We start from the raw sequence: 15,422 nt of genomic DNA, 5'->3' as shown, positions 1-15,422 counted from the left end.
CTAAACCAGATTATTGTTTCCATTTTACTCTTTATTTTTCATTTATCTACCCATGTTCGTAGAACGTTACTACATGAATGTTTCTGATTGAGTTAGGGGATAAAATGGAGTTATACTAACTGCATAACTGCAGCTGTGTTTTACGATAAGCGCCATTCATTTATTACACACATGAACCAAAACGTTGTGTTCATCTGCCTAATATTATGTTTAGCCTAACTGTCTTTGGATTGAAGTACATCACTGGTTTTGCTTATCAGAGATCCGACAGTTCGTTAGTGGATTTCTGGAAGTATGTGGCATTAGGGCATTAGATATCTAGCCGCTGTTTTGCGTACACTGTGACTGCACCCGATAGCAACCCAGAGGGTTTCATAGGATTTAAATCAGCCAAATTCTGTCACCAGGACATCAATGTGAGTTCACCATAATGCTCCGCAAGCCACTTAGAGCGGTTCGGGCACCCAGACACGGACAATTATACTGCCGAACGATGAAATCGCCGTCGGGGAAGAAAAAAATGGTTCAAATGGCTCTGAGCACTATGGGACTTAACATCTTAGGTCATCAGTCCTCTAGAACTTACAACTACTTAAGCCTAACTAACCTAAGGACATCACACACATCCATTCCCGAGGCTGGATTCGAACCTGCGACCGTAGCAGTCGCGCAGTTCCGGACTGAAGCTCCTAAAACAGCTCGGCCACCGCGGCCGACGTTGGGGACGACATCAAGCATGAAGAGATGCAGGTGGTTCGCAGCTGTCAGTATGTCATCGATTACTATCACAGGTCCCACGCAAGCGCAGGAAATCATCTCCCAAAGCATAACATTACTTCCAGCAGCCTGCGTCCTTGAAGCGCTGCACGTTTGGAGACGCCTTGATGACGGCGTTTATGGAGACGACCATAGAGTAAGTGTAGCAAAAATGCAGTTCACCCGAAGAACCGACACGTTTCCACTGATCGATGGTGGAATCCCGATGGTTCGGGACCCTCTGCAATTGCAGTTGACGATGTCGGTGTGTCAATATCACTGCCCAACTCGATGTTCAATAATGTACGAAGAAAAGTGTGCTCCGAAATTCTTTCGTGTGCGCCACGACTGTGCTCTTTCTGCAGAGATGCCACAGATCACCATATATCCTGCTTCACCGAGCAGACAGCCCCCCCGAACCCCACGTTCTGTGAAGAGTCGTAGAATCCAACCACTTAGCGTTTCGTATTGCTTTCACTGTCCTTCCACCCTTTTTCGCAGATGCTCTCGACAGCAGTACGTGAGCGTTCGACCAACTTCGCCGTTTTAGAGATACTAGTTCACAGGTTTGCGTAATAATAATCTACTCTTTGCCAATGTCGCTTATCTCAATGTATTTCCCCATTTGCTGCTCATATCTTCGCTAGGGTGATCTCCGTGTCTGCACCGCCTGCATATTTTTTTTTACTGCGCCACGTGAACGCAATTCCACTAGACGGCGTCCAACGTCGCGGTGGACTGTGGTCATAAAGTGTGTGTAGTCCATTGCTTTCTGTTCACACTGAGAAATTGGGAACGATGTGTTTCTCCCAAGAGCACAAAACCAGCTGTACACTTCACAATCGATGAATACAAGCATCCTTGCAAACTGCGGGAATATACGGGTATATTTCTCACCAACCGAATCCCACATATCGGGAACAAGTAAAAAACACAAAAAAATGAATTTCACTTAAAAAACAATTAAAATTTTCCTGTTTCATTTATTTATTTTGCGCATTCGCGTAGTAATCTTCTTCAGACATGGGTAAATAAATGGAAAAAAGAACCAGTTATTGGATGTGGAATCGGGCACAAATCTGTGAAGCAACGTCAACTGAACCAGATATGTGCTAAAAGGTACATAAAGTACCTCGAAAACTTTGCTGTAGCCACTGGTATGTCGAGACAAGTTTTTGCTTATGTTGACTCGTCTTACACCGAGCGAAGTTTCTGGAAAATCAGGTTATGGCGCTTGCCGTATTCTCCTAGTCAGATGGTGAGGAGGAGGTAGGGGGAAGGAGGCAGGAACAGACGATGGTGAGTGCACTTTCGCTGTCTGTGGAAAGTGAGTCTACCATTTAGAGATTGTGGATGTTGTTGTGGTCTTCAGTCCAACGACTTGTCAGATGCAGCTCTCCATGCTACTCCATCCTCTTGCAAGTCTCTTTATCTCCGAGTAACCACTGCAACCTACATCCTTCTGAATCTGCTTAGTGTATTCATCTCTTGGTCTCCCTCTATGATTTTTACCCTCCACGCTTCCCTCTAATACTAACTTGGTGATCACTTGATGCCTCAGAATGTGTTCTACCAACCGATCCCTTGCCCCAGTCAAGTTGTGCCACTAATTCCTGTTCTCCCCAATTTTATTCAGTTCCTGCTCATTAGCTACGTGATCTACACATATAATCTTCAGCGTGTCCTTCCCAAGTAGCTGAGTGGTCAGCGCGACAGAATGTCTAACCGAAGGGCCCGGGGTCGATTCCCTGCTGGGTTGGAGATTTTGTGTTGTGTTGTGCTAATCATCATCATTTCATCCCAACCGTCGTGCAAGTCGCCGATGTGGGGTCAACTCGAAAGAATTGCACTTGGCGAATTGTCTATCTGACGAGAGGACCTAGTCCCACGATATTGACGTATACATCTTCAGCATTCTTATGTATCACCACATTTCGAATGCTTCTATTTTCTTCTTGTCTAAACCGTTTATCACCCATGTTTCACTTTCATACATGGCTACACTCCATACAAATACTTTCAAAAAATACTATCTGACACTTAAATCTAAACTCGGTACTAACAAATGTCTCTTCTTTAGAAACGCTTTTCTTGCCATCGCCAGTCTACATTTTATATCCTCTCTGCTTCGACTATCATCACTTAATTTGTTGCCTAAATAGCAAAACTCATCTACTACTTTAAGTGTCTTATTTCCTAATCTGATTCCTTCAGGATCAACTGTTTTAATTCAACTGCATTCCGTTATCCTCGTTTTCCTTTCGTTTATGTTCATCTTATATCCTCCTTTCAGGTCTATCTCCATTCCGTTCAACTGCTCTTCTAAATTCTTTGCTGTCTCTGACAGAATTACAATATCATCTGTAAACTTCAAGGTTTTTATTTCTTCTTGCTGGATTTTAATTCCTACTCCAAATTTTTCTTTTGTTTATTTTATTGCTCGCTCAATGTACAAACTGAATAACATCGCGGATAGGCTACAACCTCGTCTCACTGCCTTCTCAGCCACTGCTTTCCTTTCGTGCCCCTCGACTCTTTATAACTGCCATCTGGTTTCTGTACAAATTGTAAATAGCTTTCCACTCCACGTATTTTACACCTGCCACCTTCAGAATTTGAAAGAGAGCATTCCAGTCAACACTGTCAAAGGCTTTCTCTAAGTCTAAAAATGCTAGAAACGTAGATTTGACTTACCTTAATCTATCTTCTAAGATAGCTCTTATGGGCAGTGTTGCCTCGCTTGTTCCCACATTTCTACGGGATAGAGGTCGGCTTCTACCAGTTCTTCCATTCGTCTGTAAAGAATCCGTGTTAGCATTTTGCAGCCGTGAATTATTAAACTGATCGTTTGGTAATTTTCACAACCGTCAGCACCTGCTTCCATTGGAATTGGAATTATTACATTACCCTTGAAGTCTGAGGGTGTTTCGTATGCCCCATACCTCCTGTACACCAATTGGAAGACTTTTGTCATGGTTAGCTCCCCAAGGCTATCAGTAGTTATAACGGAGTGTTCTCTACTCCCGGGGATTTATTTCGACTAGTTCTTTCAGTGCTCTGTCAAATTCTTCACGCAGTATCATAACTTCTATCTCATTTTCATCTACGTCCTCTTCCATTTCCATAACATTGCCCTGAAGTACATCGCCCTTGTATCGACCTTCCATATACTGCTTCCAACTTCCTGCTTTCCTTTCTTTGGTCAGGACTGATTTTCCAACTGAGATCTTGATATTCCTACAACTGGTTCTCTTTTCTCCAAACTTCTCTTTAATTTTCCTGTAGGCTGCATCTATCTTACTACTAATGATTATGCTTTCCTTGTCCTCTAGCCATTTTTGCTTAGCCGTTTTGCATTTGTTGTCGAGCTCATTTTTGAGACGTTTTTATTCCTTTCTGATTGCTTCATTTACTCTATTTTTATATATTCTCCTTTCATGAATGAAATTAGATATCTCTTGTGTTACCCAAGGATTTCTACTAGCCCTCGTCTTTTTATATACTTGATCCTCTGCTGCCTACACTATTTCATCATTCAAAGCTACCCATTATTCTTCTACAGTATTCTTTCCCCCTGTTCTTGTCATTCGTTCCATAATGCTCCCTCTGAAATTCTCTACAATCTCTGGTTCTTTTAGTTAATCCAGGCCCCTTGTCTTTAAATTCCTACCTTTTTGAAGTTTCTTCCATTTTAATGTTCATAACCGATAGGATGTGGTCAGAGTCAACATCTGTCCTTGGAAATGTCTTACAATTTAAAACCTGTTTCAGAAATCTCTGTCTTACCATTATGTAATCTATCTGAAAACTTGTGGTGTCTCCACGCCTCTTCCAAGTAGACGATCTCCTTTCATTGTTCTTAAACGAAGTGTTAGTAATGATTAAATTATGCTCTGTACAAAATTCTACCAGTCGGCTTCCTCTTTAATTCCTTTCTGCCAGTTCATATTCACCTAATACCTTTCCTTTTCTTCCTTTCCCTAATATCGAATTACAGTGCCCCATGATTATTATATTTTCATCTGCCTTAACTATCTGAATAATTTATTTTATCGCATTATACATTTCTTCAATCTCTTCATCATCTGCAGAGCTAGTTCGAATATCTCTTCATCGTCTGCGGAGCTAGTTCGCATATAAAATTGTACTGATGTAGTAGTCATGGGCTTCGCGTCTATCTTGGCTACAATAATGCGTTTAGTGTGCTGTTCCTAGTAGCTTATCCACTTTCCTATTTTTTCTTTTCATTATTAAACCTACTCCTGCATTACTTATATTTGGTTTTGTATTTATGTATTTCACCTGACCAGATGTCTTGTTCCTCCTGCCACCGAACTTCACTAATTCCCACTATATTTAACTCCAACCTATCGACTTCCCTTTTTAAATTTTCTAGCCTACCTGCCAGATTAAAGAATCTGACATTGCATGCTCCGATCTTTCTCCTGATAACGAGGTCATCCTGAGTACTCCCCACCCGGACATCCGAATGGGGGACTATTTTACCTCCGGAATATTTTACCCAAGAGGACGCCATCATCATTTAACCACACACTAAAGTTGTATGCCATCGGGGAAATTTACGGCTGTTGTTTTCCCTTGCTCTCTGCCATTCATAGTACCTGCACGGCTATGCTGTTTTGGATGATGCTGCAAAGCCAGTTCGATCAACCATCGAGACCGTTGCTTTTCCAACTACCGAAAAGGGTGGTTCCCCTCTTCATGAACCACAAGTCCGTCTGTCCTCTAAACAGACAGCCCTCCGTTGAGGTAGCACCTACGGTACGGCTATCTGTACCGCTGAGGCACGCAAGGCTACCTGTCAAGGCTACCTTGTACCTCTTTTATCTTTGTGTAATTTGGGAAGATAAATGGTTATTTTATAGGTATCCGAGCACTGAAGGTGACGAAAAGCATGCGTAAGGAGAAGGAAGAGATTAGTGTTTAACGCCCTGTTGACAACGAGATGATGAGAAACGGAGCTTAACCTCAGACTAGGGTAAGGTGGGGGCCGAAATCAGCAGTGCCCTTTGTAGCCGCCCTCCGTCGACTTCTCTGACAGAAGATATATGTTATTATCTACTGTATATGCTCGAATTTTAGTTATATCTATAAGTCAGATGTGGCAGCCATAAACATCTGTACTGTAACGGCGACTAAATTTCGGGTTTTCATGATAATTAATGTTAACGTTTTGCTCAGTCTATCACCCTTCATTTTTTGCATGATAATTAATGTTAACGTTTTGCTCAGTCTATCACCCTTCATTTTCTACTGCGTTACCGAAGACATGATAGTTAATAACACATAATTATGAAAGTCACTTTAGTTTCTTTATTAATAACATTCAATAATAAATAAATGATCATAAACGACTGCGTTTTGTATAGAGGGAAAATGAAGGTTGATCGTACGATTACTCTCAGCAATTATGGCAACTAAAATGTCCGTTATTTTTATAGTTCGTCACTCAAAAATATTATAGCAAGGACTATGATCCATTACTATACTTCGATGCAGTCATTCAAACTGCGTACGCTTTTATTATCACAAAGCTATGTTTCCTGTCCCGTTCTCATATTCAGTTTACCGTCCCTTCGTATAGTTCACAGAACCAGTTATCAGTTATTCACTATATGCTACAGTTTAGTACTGAGCGCTACTTTGTCTCGCGCACACAATTCCTCAGATATTCTCAGTCCGTGACCTACGGCAGTAGTGTGTCCCGTATAAATTAGCCGTAGTCAATTTCCTTGCAATGTAACAAAAGTTACCTGATCCCTTCCGTAGCATATCCAACGGAAATGCACGTTAAACCCTCTTTGATTTCCATGAAGCGCTACTATGCTGCGGGCTTTATTCTGATGAGAGGTTGTATATCAATAATTTTCATTAAAAATTTTTCAGTGCTATTAATTATTATCGAAATTATCGATCACTTCTCCCCTATATGAAAATAAGCATAATAATACTGTTCTTAATTAAAACAGCGGTTATACATTTCAAGTGGACCATCCCGCCATTTATGTGAAGCGACTTATGGAAATCACGGCAAACCTAAATCAGGATTGTCGGATGCGGATTCGAACCATCGCGCTCTCAAATGCGAGTCCACTGTGCCATGCACCACCTTGTGCAGTAAAAGCATACTCAAAGTACCTTGTCTAGCAATGTATGACCATAACAAAAGAAAGTTAAAAATGAAAGGATGTTTGCGAATGAATTGTCGACAAGGATATGGAAGGGTTTGTTGTTACCTGCATTGCTTCGACGGCACAATGTCCTAATGCTCTATCTAGCTCAAGAGCGTTTTCTCTGATGAATTTTTCATATGTATTTATATACACTGACTGACAAAAGAAGTGAGACACTGAAGACATTGTCGGATGCCAAAGTAAGTTCGTAAACGCATGCACCGTGGTCGGATATTAACTGGTTCGAGTTGGAAGTCTCTGCGTCAGATAAAAGAGCCGCCAGGGAAGATTAGTTTTGTTCTCGTTCAGTGTTTCTACCAGACCTGAATAGGAAAATAAAGAACTTGAACAGAATTGTCAGTCGTTTCAGTGATCATTGTGAGAGACACTGAGATGGCGCGTACTTGTATGAGACAGCTTCATCATCACCTGACGAAGTTCGAAAGCGGCGTCAGTATGGATCTCACTTCTGATCGACTTGTCGAAATGCACCAGTTCAGATCTGTGCAGCATTTGGATGTGACAGCGGTTTGGTGTTGGACAGCATGGGAAAATAAGGGCAGCTACACACCTCTTCAATATTCTGGTTACCCACGTGTGACCAGGATGACCAGCGAATGCGAGGATGATCTACGGCCTGGTGGTACGTACCATTCTTCCACTGTTTTGCAGAGGCAGAGCGGTGTTACTCCTGGCGCCATGCTGTGCGGAGCTGTCACGTGTGACTCCAGGTCACAGCTGTTACCGATTGACGTAACTGTTACCTGACAACGGTACTTCACGGACATCCCACTTCCTCACGTGTTACCTCTCATGTGGCAGTATCATGGTGATATTTTGGAACTGGCCAACGCTATCTGTACATGACATGTGTCTCTATGAACTGTTTGAGTGATGTTGAGATACTTCTGTGGCAAGAAAGATCCCCAGATCTGTCCCCGACAGAATATACAGGGTGTTTCACTAAATGTGTTTGCCACTGTAAGTTAAGAATCAATAGGCGACGGAATAATTTATTGCGGTAGGTCACCATAAGTAACGTTACTCTATCTACGGAGCTATGAACATAGTTTATTTTGGTATTATCCAAAGAGTTACAGAAAAAGATACAATTTTTTTAATGGAACAATAATTGTTCCTATCATGCACTGGAATCAGTAACACCAGATGTGTCTACATCAAATTAAAATACATTCCTGTCACTTTTAATTTGGGAGCTACAACCCTTCAATGTTTCAGGGGAAGATACCACACACGCTGCGCATATCGCAATGTGCCTTCTAAATGTGGTGAGGCAGAGTTGTAACGTCACCGGTGTCACGGAGCGAGAAGCTTCCGCGATGCTCTGTTAGACTGCCGACTGTCGCCGCACACGGTCGTATACTCGACAGTTCGAGCCACACTGTAAGTAGGCTGTTTAGGTTTCTTTATTGGTAACGCCACGTAGCTCTCTGTATGAAAATCAATTGTTGCGGACGCAATGTCACTCACACCGGCTGGGCTTGAGAAAAGTAACACAGAAGGCAACCTCGAGAAAAGTTTCAGTATTCTTTACATTTAGAAAGTCGCCTCTGAAAACTTCATCAGCACGTCTTTAAAGGACATTGCTCATGAACAAGATAAAGATGCGATTTGAAAAGACATCAAAAGTAAATGGCATGAAAAGACGCACACTCAGATTCGGCATTATTATCTGGTTAGAAACAACATACTCTTCAAACGGTGCACTGTTGATGACGAGCTATGAGTACTTTGCATTCCAAACGATTTTGTTAATAAGCTCATTTGGTACACTCATTTCAGCTACGCTCATTTTGGTCCACGAAAATGTTATCATATTCTTCGAACGACTTGTTATTTTAACAATATGGAAAAGAGAATTCGAAGAGTTTTGTCTATTTGTGAACTTTGTCAAAAGGCGAAACCTTCTACTATCTCACATCGTGCTCCGTTGTTCCCTATCATTCCTTCTAAGTTAAAAGAATTTGCTGCTGTTGATCTCTTGGGACCCTTTGTCAGAACATCGAATGGATTTTCGTACGTTCTAGTCGCTGTTGAACTTACTTCAAAAGTTGTATCTTTCGCTCCGTTACGTAAAGCCACTGGACGGTCTGTATCCAACGCCTTTGTTAAAAGTTTTTACGTGAAGTTGGACACGTTAGTAAAGTCATTTCAGATAACGGACCGCAATTCAGATCTGCTGTTTGGTCACGCATGCTTCGTAACCATAAAATCAAATCTGTTTTTATTTCATTGTACCCACCACTCTGTAACCCGTCTGAACGGATTATGAAGGAAATCAATAAGCTTTGCAGACTTTATTGTCACAGAAAGCATCAGCATTGGGACAGATATTTACACACATTTCAAAACGTGCTGAATGAAATGCCTCATGACTCCACTGCTTTACCACCAATTCTTTTACTGAAGAATGAAGAACCACCGAACAGAATCAGAGAGCTTGTACCTTTCCAAAATACACGTAAACTTCGACACAAAGACATAATTGATTTGGCTATTAGAAATATAAAATATGCAGCAGACAAAAGGAGAAAATTACACGGTAAAGCAAATACAAAGAAATTATATATTGGTCAGAAAGTTCTCATTAAAGCTCATTCATTGTCACATAAGAAGAAACACTTGAGTCAGAAATTCTTTCTAGTTTTCAATGGACCTTACAGAATCCAACGTATACCGCATGACAATTGCGCTTAAGTTGATACTCTGCGTACTAGGAAGAGTAAAGGTTTACACCACATTTCACATATAAAACCGTTTATTGAAAGATAATCTGCTTTTTAACTTTGTCTTTGCCATAAAATTTTTCACCTCACATTTCTAGTATGCTTTATCAGACTTAGAAACTGTTAACATGCAACAATGTTTGAAGTTAAATATCCTGTCAAGAACCAAGAGAACTTATTTAAACAGAAATTACGAATGCATTGTTATAGTGAACAGACGACACAGTGTTGTTATTTGTATATTCTTGCTTGTTAGTTTCACTATCACGTAACGACTATAAGGCTCACATACTTAGAACATATACTGGCACTGCTAATGAGATTTTATGCAACATTTTGGTTTACTTGAAAAGACATTCTTTATTTGAAGTACTTTTTGTGGGATTAAAGAAGGCTTAGCATTTGGTTTCTTTGACAGCTACACGATTATATCACGACGCTACTAATGTGTGACACAATTTACATTGTTGCTTTTGTGCTGTATCTGTTTTATATCTGCATAGTTTTTCTGAATTCGTCTGAAAAGGAAACATGTTTTAGTAGTAACTTTTGTGGTATAGCTACAATGGGACAGCCTTTTCTGTAGCACAACAATACTTTACAGTGCAGTACTTACTTCATCACGGCAATAAGCGTAACAACTACGATATCTGTACGCATAGCAATTCACTTCGTTTATTACGAGGTAAGTACATTGACTTCTACAGAACTTAGCTTTCGGAGGACGGTAATTACGACACTTGGCACATTTTTTACCCTCAAGTAATGACACAGATTATGTTACAACAAGACGCACAAGTTAGCGCCGCAGTACACGTATTTGAGTGATGAATTTTGATCTTAAAACATTTATTTTTAAAGATTTTTGAATTACAAAGAAAGTTTTCCGTGATACATTTCATTCCATTTCTGTAATCAGTAACACCTGAGGGTATAATTACATTAATCCGCAGGGGGTACACGCCTACTTTGTGTACTATGTGTCTGGCAAACACAAGGAGTCCTAGCTAATATGGTATTTGCTTATACAACTTTACACATCGGTACCATAATTCTCTTAGACATAAATTACACAGCTATCTGATCATTTAACTGAGAGAGACAAACATTTATTTTACTACATCAGTCACAGATGTTTATGTAATTACACCATTGGATAACTTCACACTTATGAAATTGTATTTTGTCTGTGCATTGTGAACTGTTCATATTTTTCGGAACCATTGTGATACTATGAGAGCTTTGAATGATTTATTATGTATGGGATCATGATTCTAAAGTACGTTTGAGGTAGATGTCACTATTGAAATGAGCAGAGATTATTCTTTAGGTTATGAAATTACTGCAGAAAGCTACCACGTTTTTGAGATTTGGCTGAGTTTTTATGATGTTACTATTATGATGACAACGTGTATTATGCTGTTGAGGTATGTTTATGATCAATAAGCTGATGATATATGAGGAATTTGATTATGCTACGTATTTATTATGATGAAATATTGAAGAAGTGTCGACAAATATGTATATGTGTAATAAGGTAAGGAATAATGAGTAGTGGTTAGGGACTCTGCCTTTTGGAAAAGGATGTTGGAAACCAAGAATCGTACTTTATGAGTTATTAAATGTGTGTAAATGCGTGAATGTATCAGAATGCTGGCGAAAATTTTTTGGACGCTGTTATATTTATAGGATTTTGTTTCTACACATTTGTAACACAAATTCTCGAACTGTGAAATTTTTATATGAGACTGGCACTGTAGTGCAAACTGCTGTCGTAAATATTTCGCTAAGAAAGCCAAGTGGCCTTGGCGTAATGCATCGTGAGCGCGAGCTGTGCCAACTGCCTGGAGAAACAGCCATTAGGTGGAGAAAAAAGAGGCCATTACCTCGCTATGGACATTCCTTTGTAGAAAGCATCACAAATCCATACGCTCACTACTTGGAAACATATGATTACTTGTACTTTGTGCTACTTACTGAAATGCTTATGAATAGATGGGAAATATTCGTACATCTGCACACTTGATTATGAAAAGTGTCTGTCTATGAGAATTGAGAGAATTTCTACTATTTTATGAAATGCCTCATGACTACGAAATGACATTTTTATGCTTTACTTTGTACATAGTTATTATTTTATTTGATATCTGTTTTCCAGATGTGTTGCATCATTGGTTGTATAAAATAAAATTAAATGCATTTGCTAATGTGAACACTTTCTGTCGACAGATTTGTTAGATAATAATTTTATGATTCACATTCTTTGAAAAAAGGAGCACTTGGAATGGAAAGAACAATATGAAGGGATTAATAACAGTAACTGCACACATAATTTTCTTTTCAACAACTTGGTAATTTTTTTGGTAGAGTAAGTTATCATGATGCATCACTCTAGTGTTAAGATGTGACATAGGTATTAGACATGGCCATCTTCACTGTAATATTTTTTCTACTTGAGCTTTGTCATGTTTAAATATAAGTTATAGCATTTGCTGCTGCTGTTTGCGAGGCATACTGCTACTAAATTTCACTTTGTATTACTCTGTTAAGCCAGTATTACTACTGATTTATTTTTCTTGTTTGCTGCACATTGCCTTATATTAGTTGTAATATTGCATTTGCATTGCTAATTTAGATATACTGCTGCTTGATTTGCCAATTGGCATCTTTTTGTCATTGCTGTTTGTATTAACTGTTTTGTGCTGCTGCATTGCCTCGTCCCTTAGTTTAGCATGTGAGCTCAGTAGTGTAACATCTGAAACGTCCCCTTAGAAAAATTATACACGACTGTGCTTAAACTGACACACAATATTTTTAGCGCAACGCAATCTGACTTTCAATAATCCCTACAAAAGAATGGCCCTGACTAACATTAACCTATACCTTTCACAAATCACTTACCTTACAAAAAATCTTCGTTACTCGAACAACTGCAATACAGCGAGCACCACTACTGCCAGCTAAATAAAAGATTCAAACTACGGAAGGCACTAACTACTGATAGGTATAGTTAGCAAATGAAAGATTTTAATAGAGAACAAACAGCGTATTTACCTTAATAGTCAAAATATATATGATAGTTCATGACATCCAGTCTTACAAATTACAAAACTCCGCCATCTCTCTCCCCACGTCCACCACTGCTGGCGGCTCACCTCCAACTGCGCAACGCTACGCGCTGTTAACATCCAGCTGCCGCTGCCCGACACTGCAATGGCAGACAACAATGCAAACTAGCCACAGACTGTGCACAGCACAGCCAGTGATCCTTCATACAGAGCGCTATGTGGCGTTACCAATAAGAAAACCTAAACAGCCCACTTACACATCTACGAGATAAACTTTTGGCTACAGTGTGACGAGAGGAAATTTTGCCTCTAACAGTTATAAACATTATCCATTCGACATGTGAAAAAATAGTGAAAAAGATTCCAAATATTAATTATTTATATAGTATACTATGCTGTAATTAGACATATCGATGTGTCTTATACAAAGACAATGTTAATTTAAATTCCTTTTATGATCTTTTTGATCTGCGTTTGTCTTCCTTTGTTTTTACCTTTTGTTGGATGGCTTTTGTAGGTTCAGCACGCAAGACGCATATCAATCTGTGGTCTGTTAAGAAATTGTAATTATTTGTTTATTATTACTTGAAAATAGAGTTCATTAATATTATAAATATGAGTGAATAATTATTTGTAGCTTTAATTCCTCTCTCAGTAAGCATTATTTGTGTTAATTATTTCTTTCCGCTCCATCGAGCGCAGCCATTGATGATAGCGATTTGTATTGCGTTTTTGTCTGTGTTTTACTTAGAAACAAGTCAAATGTTTGCTTGATGAGGTCTAAATACTGCACAATATGAAAGTATAGTTTATGGCGTTTGATAAAGATTTTAAATATTTACTTATTTGCTCTAACAATAGAAAATCTCTATCAATTTTCTGCCGCCATCTTAACAATATTTACAGTGGCAAATTCTAATTACGAAACTCAGCAGACATAAATTCTGAACGTAATACAAATGTGTAACATAAATGTGCACCGGTAGTCCCGAACTCATTTTAATGAAAATAATTCGAATCAGAATGGTTCTTTAAAAACAGTGCTCATAGCACGATCGTTACAACAAACTTTTCTAGCTGATGTATGGAGCCGAAATTAATTACGCACGAGTTGCAAAGAATACTGTTTCAGGTAACATACGTCAGTGTTGTGCGCGGCTGATGTTCTGTGGTTTTAATGATCATTTTGCTGAAGATAACTGTTTCCGTCATAATCCATAGTTGTATAGAATCTGTTGCATGAACTGTGACTCAGTGACATTTACACAACTTTCAGACAACACTTTAAAACGGCGTTAACTTGGAGTTCTTTAGCATCTTGATCACATCTTTCGCTGGGAGAAAAATTATTTAGTAATTAGTCAATGTAAGAAAATAAGAGTATAATTTTCATTTACAAATTAGTCAAATACCAAACCACTGAACAACACAGCGAACGCCACAATAGATTTAAGATAGCTGAAGAGGGGGTAGACTATATAAGAAACTGTGATGAATTGTGTGAAGTTGATGTTTCGAAAGTTATTCTGGCCTTTTATGTATTTACTTATGTCATAATTCCTGTAACACTGATGTATTTGTTATTTTGGTTCTTTTCTAAGGCCTGTATTACTACAAATGTTATCTGATTTTTTATGTTTTTAATGATGTTTTCTGCACCTTTGTAGTTGTATTTGCATGTTATAAAATTGTAATTGAAACCAGTTCATCAAATTAAGTTACTTGTAAGCATTCATTTCACTGCACATATATCTGTTGGTCATAGTATATGCACAATATGTGAAGAAAAGGGACTGTTAGTGCTTGCATGTGTGTTAATAATTCAGCAAGGGACTGGTTGACAGCATTGCTGGTTCTAAGGACAATTTCAAAAACTTTGTGAGTGAACAAATGGTGGTTATGGACTTGTTATATTGTCCGCAAGACTCTTCTATGGTGATTGTGCACCTGCACAGCCGCAACGGATGGCTGCTAGCCATCTCTACAAGGACTACAGTGGGTCTACACCTTTGATGACTCACCAATACCATTATTTCTACAAGGACTGCAGTGGGTCTGCACCTCTGGTGGCCCACCAATACCATACTCTCTACCAGGTCTACAGTGGGTCTGCTCTGTGATGACCTACCTACCAATATTCTTCAAAACTTCAACTGACTCTGCTGTGGGTTTGCTCTGTTGTGGCCCATTACCTGTCTGCAAGTCAAGAGTCATCACTGTCTTTCCGTTGGAAGGACAACACTACTTCTTCAAGACTGCGTGGATATCCACTTATTCCGTGTGCATTCTCGTTTACTGCTCAGACTCTGAGAAAAAAAGTCCACTGCAATTTTACTGTGCTGAATGATCAGGACTGTCTTTATGGACTGTGAGAAAATTTTAGCTTTTGACCAACATTGTATCAATAAGTGTGTGCATTTGATATCTTTGTTATTGTAATTATGACAAATTTGATCAAATCATTATTGGCCACTGCCCAAAACAATTTGTAAAATTTTTTGTGGGGAGCATGGGGGCTATGTAAGTAGGCTGTTTAGGTTTTTTTATTGGTAACGCCAAGTAGCGGTCTGTATGAAAATCACTGCGTTGCGCATTAGAGGTGAGCCGCCAGCAATGGTGGATGTGGGGAAGTGAAATGGCGGAATTTTGAGAGCGGA

This window comes from Schistocerca gregaria, chromosome 4 (assembly GCF_023897955.1).
Source record: "Schistocerca gregaria isolate iqSchGreg1 chromosome 4, iqSchGreg1.2, whole genome shotgun sequence".
Classification (NCBI taxonomy): Eukaryota; Metazoa; Arthropoda; class Insecta; order Orthoptera; family Acrididae; genus Schistocerca; species Schistocerca gregaria.
The sequence above is the reverse complement of the archived record's forward strand: the minus strand, read 5'-3'. Positions refer to the sequence as shown.